The following is an 8,401-nucleotide window of genomic DNA, read 5'->3' as shown; positions in this document are numbered from 1 at the left end:
AAAAGGAGTAGGTGACGTTTCGGGTCGAGAGCTTTCGAGGCTAATTGGCCTCTGTAAACTTCCCCTGGTGTGTAGTGGTTGATATATACTGTGACATGTTGATGGGAATGTGGAGGGAATAAAAAGTGATTATAGCATAGGAATAATGCAGATGGGAGCTGTATGGTTGGTTTAGACTTGATGAGCCAAAGGACATATTTCCGTGCTGTGTGACTCTGTGACACCCTTTAATTAAATTGATACATGCAACATTCACTCAATAATTATACCAATAATCGTATCAGATTTTTGCATGTTACAATAACATTTTTTAATTACAAAATTCAACAATCTGTGGAGAAAAAAATGTCAGTGTAATATTTTACAAGCATGAGAACATTTGGTGTTTCACAGAATTAAATACTTGGTATTTAAAAAAATATATACATCTCTTTTTTCACAGATTGAAAACTTAAACATTGTTTTCCTTGTTACTTTGGTATTTTACTAGTTTTATTATCATGTTTACTACTTTCGGCTCTCTTAACAATTCTTAACATTGTTGTGTAGTTGTAAAATACCTGAGGGAGACTATTATTAACCAAATTGTTCTTTGATTCGCTTTATCACCTCAAGTGAAATTTCCTTTGCAGTCTTACAATATAGTCCTAGGCAGCACAGTGGCGCAGCTGGTAGAGCTGGCCAGGGACCCAGGTTTAATCCTGACCTCAGGTGCTGTCTGTGCGGAGTTTGCATGTTCTCCCTGTGACTGCGTGGCTTTACTCTGGGTGTTCTGGTTTCCTCCACATCACAGAGATGTGTGGAATGGCAGGTTAATTGGCTCCTGTAAATGCCCTTGGTGCATAGGGAGTGGTAGAATCTCGGGGGAATGGATAGCAATATGGAGATAATATTGTGGAGAGGGAAAAATCAGCCATAGATGGCGGAGTAGACTCGATGAGCCAAATGGCCTAATTCTGCTCCTAGTTCTTATTTTTAGTATAGTATGTCTGAAGAAGTGTTCTTAAACAGAAAAGTCACCTACCCATGTTCTCCAGAGATGCTGCTTGACCTGCTGAGATACTCCAGCACTCTGTGCCTTTTTTTTAAAGAGAATAAAGTTAGATTAGATTAGTGTGGGATTATTGCAAATGAGTGGTTGATAGTATGGACTCATTGGGCCAAAGGGTCTGTTTACATCGAAGATAGACACAAAAAGCTGGATTAACTCATCGGGACAGGCAGCATCTCTGGAGAGAAGGAATGGGTGACGTTTCAGGTCAAGACTCAAACTGATTAGGGATAAAGGAAAGGAGAGATATAGACGATGATGTAGAGAGATAAAGAACAATGAATGAAAGATATGCAAAAAAGACACAATGATAATAAACAGGCCATTGCTTACATGCTGTATCTCTTTATATATCTCTTTCTTAAAATGTTTAATGTGTTTAACCCAGACGGATGGATGGATTTATGAACAATAAAGGATAAAGATTTTTTGAAGCAGAACAAAACTTTGGGATTTTGCAATTTTAGCTGATCGCAAATACTTTGGCAGAAAATTTTAGAAAGGCCAAGAAAATGTAAAATAGAAGTTGAGAGAGTAATAGAAGTTGAGGGAGAAGTTTCAAAGTAATTACAGAAAGTCAAAGAAGAAAGCTGCAGATTGCAGCAAGTTATATAAGCTATATAAAGAGGTCTATGAATAAAAAAGGTGACCTCTGACTATCCTCAGTCAGAGGAGCACTACCTGATATTAGTTCAAGGAGAGATTATTTTACATACTCAACAAGAACTAAACTTAATACTGATATAACCCTGTTATAATGGCATAGTGAAAACCATCTAATCACCTATACTTAACCTTGTCATGAAGTAGTCTATAATACAGGAGGGTGATTAAATAAGACAGTATTACATTCAAGTGTCTGCTCTTGTCTTTGATATTGGTGGCAGGTAACAATTATATTTCTTTTCACAGGGCTTTAGTTTATGGTCCTGATGTGATCTGGATTCAACTTTGGTTAGTTTTCTGTGTTACTATTGTACACAAGATAGTCAAAAGAGTAAGTATCCTGTTGCAGACATAAAACTGATATTGATTCTAAGAGTGATCTTAGTTCTTTGATTGAAGAAATAGTTGTGTGTGTGTGTGTGTGTGTGTGTGTGTGTGTGTGTGTGTGTGTGTGTGTGTGTGTGTGTGTGTGTGTGTGTGTGTGTGTGTGTGTGTGTGTGTGTGTGTGTGTGTGTGTGTGTGTGTGTGTGTGTGGCCGCCAACTCCGATGCTAGGCCGCAGTGCGGGCGGATATGATACGGGAAAAAAAATCGCATCTCCGTCGAGGTAAGAGATTAGAAAGTTTCCCCCAACCCCGCCCTCCCCCACATAAAACAAGCTAAAAAACATACTGTTAAAACACAAAGAAGGAAGGGACGGACAGACTGTTGACGAGGCAACCATTGCTGGTGGAGATTTTGCAATATGATAAAAAAAATATAGGTGGAAATGTTCCCGTCCACCTGAAGCCTTCATCCTTCTTGGTGGTAGGGGGTCTTGATGCTGCTTAAGTAGATTAGTTGAGTTACTGCAATGCATTTCATAGACACAGCACATTTCAGCCAAAGTTTGTCATTGCTGGAGGGAGGCAATGTACAATGTATTGAATAGGTTGCAGGTCAAGCAGGCTACGTTTTCAAACATCTTGTGTATCTTTGGAGATGCATGCAACCAGGCATCAGAAGTGGAGATTAGTCCACTCTTGACACGCACGTTGTATATTTCATAGACATAGAAAATAGGTGCAGGAGTAGAGGCCATTCAGCTCTTCGAGCCTGCACCGCCATTCAATATGATCATGGCTGATCATCCAACATTTCAGAAAGACTTTGGGGTATCAGGGGTTCATGAGTGATACCAGTCTCTTTCACCAGTGGTAAGGCCAATTGAGGTTTGGACCATTGATGACCACCAAGATGGTGATGATGATAAAGCCTCTGAAAGTCATGAGCAGGTTTCGCTTAGTTTAGATTAAATTAGAGATACAGCATGGAAACATGCCTCACGGCCCACCTTCTTCTCCTTCTTGCATGTGGCGTGCACAGCCTAAAGTTGTAGGACAACTTGTTCTATTTGATCGTATTTGATTGTGCACGCCGGGTTGATTGCATTCGTCGAAACAGGGAGGACCACGTGAAGGTTGCAATCTCCCCACCCCAGAGTCCATACTGCCCACCGAGTCCGCGCTGACCAACGATCCCCGCACACTAACACTATCCTACACATACAAGGGACAATTTACAACTTAACCAAGCCAATTAACCTTCAAACCTGTATGTCTTTGGAGTGGGGAGGAAACCGGAGCACCTGGAGAAAACCGATGCGGTCACGGGGAGAACAAACTCCGTGCAAACAGCACCCGTAGTCAGGAATGAACCAAGGTCTCTGGCGCGGTAAGGCAGCAACTCTACTGCTGCACCACCATGCCGCCCTTTGTTCGACTTTTCTAGCATGGACATTCAATCCTGACCTCGGGACAAGCTCCCTGTGACCATGTGAGGTTTCACCTTGATGCATTGTTTGCCTCCAACACCCCATTCACATGTGGATTGTAAGTTAAGTGGCCGCTGTAAATAAGTAGTAAATATGTGAGAAAAAAAGATGGGCGTAATGTCTTGCGTAATAAGGAAAAGACGCAGACATGAAAGGTAGGAACACACAGATGTCAAGGTCTAATTCACCTGGTTGTTTACCAGTCGGATCTCACTCCAGGTGGCACAATAGAGCAGGATTCCTTGAAGTGAAGTGAAACTTAAATCCAGTCGTGAATGAAATAGACTAGAATACAATGCATTCTCAGGCAGAACAATGAAAATAAACAAAAGTCATAGATGGATTACTGAAGCATGAGGAATTGTTATGATTCCTGAGAACAAAGTGGCTCTTTGTGGTTGTTGGTGGTCAACCTGCCCAGCCCCAGTGTACCTGGTCCAACCAGCTACGTCAATGACCTTCCTGCATCATCAGGAACAAAGACCATAAGACATAGGAGCAGAATTAGGCCATTCGGTCCATCGAATCTGTTCCGCATCAGGTCATAAATGAACATGGTTGTTTTGACTGATTGCAAGATTCCGCATGTAAACAGGCCCTTTGTTCTATTAGTTCTATGTTTTCCCACTCTTTCATCCACTCCCCTACATATTTAGCGGCAATCTGCAGATGCCAATTATCATGTAAGCCCGCACATTTGTAGGATACAGCATGGAAACACGCCTTTCTGCCCACCAAGTCCACGCCGACCATCGATCACCCATTCACGCTAGTTCTATGTTATCCCACTTTCTCATCCGCTCCCTACACACATAGGGATAATTTACAGAAGCCAATACAAACCGACATGTCTTTGGAATGTGGGAGGAAACCGGAGTACCCGGAGGAAACCAACGAGGTCAAAGGGAGAACATGCAAACTCCACACAGACAGCACCCAAGGTCAGGATTGAACAAGGGCACTGTGAGGCACCAGCTCTATCAACTGCACCACTGTACCACCCTGAATCACTGGCGATTTCAATCTCATTTTAATTCAGCTGGTTTACCTTATTTCCATCTCCCAGTTCCTATTTATTTCATTTCATTAATCTTTTAAGCTCTAGTCATTTCTTTCTTTCCGTTTGAAAATTGTGAGTGATTGGATTTTGCAATAATTTTAGCCTGACATATCACTTTTGATCTGATTTGATTTTTTATGACGATTGAATATTTTTCTCTGAAAACATGTATTTGATTTATTTTCATGGGAAGTGCAGCAACTGTTAATATTTTTCCTGCATTCTTACCTTAAAGACATTAAGTGTCATCTTACCTGAATCTTAATTCTCCATTTATGAAATTACACATGACTGCCCAAATGATAATTGAAAAGCAAAATGTACAGATGCTGGAAATCTGGAACAAAAGGAGAAAATGGAGGAGATTAGGCAGTATCTTCAGAGAGAGAGAAGCAGAGTTAAGTTTAAGAGCAATGACTTTCAATTAATGTTTTGAGTCATAGTCATACAGCATGGAAACATTCCCTTCGGATCAACTTGTCCATGCTAACCAAGATGTCCCGTCTCCACTAGTCCCACCTGCCTGTGTTAGGTCCATAATCGTTCTAAACCTTTCCTATCCATGTACCTGTCCAAATGTCTTTTAAATGTTGTGATAGTCCCTGCCTCAACTACCTCCTCTGGCAACTCATAGAAACATAGAAAATAAGTGCAGGAGGAGGCCATTCAGCCCTTCGAGCCAGCACTGCCATTCATTGTGATCATGGCTGATCGTCCCCCGTCAATGACCCGTGCCTGTCCCCCCTTGACTCCACTAGCCCCTAGACTACACATCTAACTCTCTCTTAAATCCATCCAGCAAGTTTGCGGATGACACAAAGCTGGGTGGCAGTGTGAACTGTGAAGAGGATGTTAGGAAGTTTCAGGGTGACCTGGACAGGTTGAGTGAGTGGGCAGATGTGTGGCAGATGCAGTATACCCACCTCATTTCATATACCCACCACTACCTTTTGGGTGAAAAATTTGCCTCCTCAGGTTCCTATTAAATCTTTCCCCTCTCAGAAACCCGTGTCCTTTAGTTCTTGATTCCCCTACTCTGGGTAAAAGGTTATGTGTTTTTACCTAATCGATTCCACTTGTGATCTTATATACCTCTATAAAATCAGCCCTCATCCTCCTGCACTCCAAGGAATAAAGTCCTAACCTTTCCCTATAGCTTGGCCTTCAAAGCCTGCAACATCCTTAGAAATCTTCTCTGCACCCTTTTCAACTTTCCTATAACCGGGTAACCTGCTGCAGTTTTTGGTAAGCATCTTTGCTACATTTTGAGATACGTCTCATGTTTGGCTGCGACTGGTGAGATACTGCAGGGATCAGTGCTTGCAGCAGTTATATTACCAAGTTATCTGAGCAGACTAAATGTTATAATGCAATACTGCTGATGATACAGAACTGGACAGGAGGGTGAGGAATAAAGAAAATATAAATACATTTGTACAGATACAGAAAAGTTAAATCCGTACACACAGCACCCATAGTCAAGATCAAACCCGGGTCTCTGGCGCTGTAAGGCAGCAACTCTACCACTGCGTCATTGTGCCATTCACTAAATGAGAACATGTTTAAATGTGGAAAAATGTGAGGCCATGGATTTTGGTGTTTTTGTACAGTAAAGTAGTATTTGTGTTTAAAACAGAGAGGTTTGGAAACGTTCTTGTTTAGAGGACCTGAATGTCCTTTAACACAAGTCACTGAAAATGAACATTAAGGTTTAGCATGCACTTCAGAGGCCAAATGACATGTTGGCTTTTATTAGAAGAGGATTTGTGTGCAGGGCCAGAGAAGTCCTACTGCAATTATATGGTCCCTCGATAAGACTGTGCCCAGAATATGGTGTGTAACTTTGGTCCATTATCTAATAAGAGATATACTTGTCACCGAGGGAATGCATCCAAGATTCATTAGGCCTGCTCCTGGTACGGAAGGTTTGTTGTGTTGAGGAGATTGAGTAAACCAAGCCTGTATTCTCCAGAGTTAGGAATAATGTTAAATTCAAAGTTTAAAAAAATTCTTACAGGGCTTGACAGCACAGATGAGGAGAGGATATTATCCTGGCTGAGAAGCCTAGAACTGAAGGGATGCAAAATCAAAGTAAGGAACAGGAGATGAGGAGAGGGTTTGGGAAAGACATCATTAAGCTGGAAAAAGTGCAGAGAGGATTTGCGAGGTCGTTGCCAGGGCCTGAGCTATAGGGAAGTTGCACGCAGTCGAGGTAACGACCCGTGACCCGTACTATTGCCACGCAACGCTAACTGGAGTACACGTGATGAACTGCATGTAAGCATTTACTATAGCTGCCGGCACAGTGGGCCCTTCTTCTGGCCCAGCATCCGGACTGGTTGCACACTCGCGGACCCCGGGGAGGTTGGGATAAAGAGGTTGTGGTGTCGGTGCAGCGCGGTCAATGACTCTGGGTGGGCGGAGGGAGCAGACCGTCCCCAACTTTGCTGCAGCTGACGTTGCCCAGAGCCGCGGCCCCACCTCACCCGGCCCCGCTCCACCCGGCCCCGTGTGTGGGCGCTGCCGACCCACAGCCCCTTACAGTGCGGCCCATAGGAGGAGACGGGGTGGAGGGCGGTCGTGGTCGGACAGCGCTGACCCCGGGGGGGGCGGGAGATAGTGGGGGCTGTCCAGAGGGATGTGATCCTTCGGCCACTTACACCTTGGTGCTCGGGTTCAGAGCAAAGATACTAGAGCATTTGGTTCTGAGCACTCAGTCACCCTAAAAAAATAACCCCACAATATTGCAATCAAATTGCTCTGACTTTGAGTTTGCTTTATTTAGCGAAGGCTATCGAGATGGTGCTGTCTCTGGACACGACAATGAATGCAGCTATTAGTCGCGGACTGTAAAAGACACTACACCATGAGATAACACCAGTTTAAACATGATACCTTCCCGTTTTCAATGACAGCACCCACAATTATTTACAGCGCAAAAAATTATAATTTCAGCGTTTTTTAACAGGAAAGTACGCGTTTCGTATGTTAACAGTGTATACCGAGTCCGCCATGTCCTCCACATGGATTGAGCTGCTCCGTGCGTCACGCCCATTGACCCGTTGACCTTACGTGCAACCCCTCTATAGGGAGAGGCTGGGGAGGCTTGAACTTCACTCCTTAAAGCCCTGTCCCACTGTGCGAGTTCATTCCAAGAGCTCTCCCGAGTTTGCCCTGATTCGAACACGGAGATTTACGGTAATGGCCGCTCGTCGGTACTCGGGGCTCTCGTGGACATGTTTCAACATGTTGAAAAATCTTCACCAGTCTTCCCGAGCTTACCGCGTTTCCAGAGTACCTGCCGTTAGTGTTACGAGCCGCTAAGAGACGCCCCTGAGCTCCGACGTACTCGCTATGTACATTCTCCGCGCTTACCACGAGTTTGATTTTTTTTTAAACTCGGGAGAGCTCTTGGAATGAACTCGTACAGTGGGACAGGGCCATTAGAATGCAGGAGAATGAGGGATAATCTTATGGTGTAGAAGACCCATATTTGGCATTTCCTAATCTCTCGAGGTGGAACAACCTTATTGGTAAGTTTGACTAAGCAAATGTCAGCTTTAACCCAGGTTCAGCTGTTAGTAATATCTTGATCAAGACTCCCACCTGTCCTTGAGATAATTATGACTGTTCAGCAAACAATATGTATAGCTCATCCAATGCAAAACAATTGTGTACAATTGTGAACTCGTACAGTGGGACAGGGCCTTTAGAATGCAGGAGAACGAGGGATAATCTTATGGTGTAGAAGATCATGAGGGGGAATGGCGAGGGTAAATGCACAGGATCTTTTACCCAGAGGAGGCAAAATC

This window comes from Leucoraja erinacea, chromosome 36, assembly GCF_028641065.1.
Source record: "Leucoraja erinacea ecotype New England chromosome 36, Leri_hhj_1, whole genome shotgun sequence".
Lineage (NCBI taxonomy): Eukaryota > Metazoa > Chordata > Chondrichthyes > Rajiformes > Rajidae > Leucoraja > Leucoraja erinaceus.
The sequence above is the reverse complement of the archived record's forward strand: the minus strand, read 5'-3'. Positions refer to the sequence as shown.